The sequence below is a fragment of the Tupaia chinensis genome, unplaced genomic scaffold (assembly GCF_000334495.1).
Source record: "Tupaia chinensis unplaced genomic scaffold, TupChi_1.0 Scaffold000481_1, whole genome shotgun sequence".
Lineage (NCBI taxonomy): Eukaryota > Metazoa > Chordata > Mammalia > Scandentia > Tupaiidae > Tupaia > Tupaia belangeri.
In genome coordinates this window covers 6,409-7,505 of record NW_006159993.1, presented here as the reverse complement: position 1 = coordinate 7,505, position 1,097 = coordinate 6,409, and positions in this window count along the sequence as shown.

The following is a 1,097-nucleotide window of genomic DNA, read 5'->3' as shown; positions in this document are numbered from 1 at the left end:
AAAGCACAGTAAGGAAGCAGGAAAAGCAGGTTAATCCTTTTGTTAGGATAGGCTCTGTCTCCACCTAAACATAATAGAATTTTAATGGTCTTTATAGCTCAGGGCAAGGGGTCTGGCTGATGATCACATCAATAAGAAACATAAAGACAATAAGACTGTTAATTACTGTTTACTCTTAGGTACAGAGAAGTCAAGTTTCTAGTCACAGGAATCTAGGAGTTTGTAATGGAGGTGCTTCTTTAAGATGGAGTCGCTCTTGCTTCATTCCCTGCTTCTCTTGGAGGTGCTCCTCCACAGTGGGGTGGTGTCTGGTATACTTGGGCTTTAGGCCTAGAGGCAATTAACATGTAATATTTAAAGACCTTTATTCTGTGGGAGACATATTGGGTAAGAAAACTGAGTAAATTAGAGCAAAAAATAAATAAATAAAAGAAAAGAAAACAAAATTAGAAGCATGGTGAATAGAGCACTTAAAATGGGAGCAAGGACCAAGGAGCCTACTGGTACCAGAGGCCACTCTAAGCATCTCATGACTCAGCAGCAGCCTGTCCTTTCTCCAACCATCTGGTCATGGAGCCGCTGAGCCATACTCTTGACAATGTCTGACTTGCAGTCAGCCTCTGGAGTGACTAGAGCAGGGCTGTCGCTTTTTGGTTTTTGAAGCACTATTAGAAAGGACCCTCCTGCCCCATCCTTACAGATCAAGGTCCCTGTGAGAACAGTTTACTTGGCTTTGGTGTGACAGACTCGCAGGCTAACTTTACAACTATGTGAGGCCCCATCTGGACTAGATGGAGGGGCTTTTTTCTTTTAGTTGTTTTACTGTATATAATATTTAAAGATAGCAAAACTAGCTCCAGAACCCTTCTTTCAATTTTTATCTTTTTTTTTGTTTTTATTTTTTACAAGTTTAACATTAAAAATTGGCTTAATTTAGCAGACTAGTTTATTGTTTTAAGTTATTAATAGAAACAAGGCTATTTATTTAAGGTTTTTCTAATTTAATTTTATTTTTATTTCCAAGGGAGCCTTGCCTGAAGGTTTTAGGATTTACCTGTGTATAAGTGACATATTTTGAGATAACGCCATTGATAAGT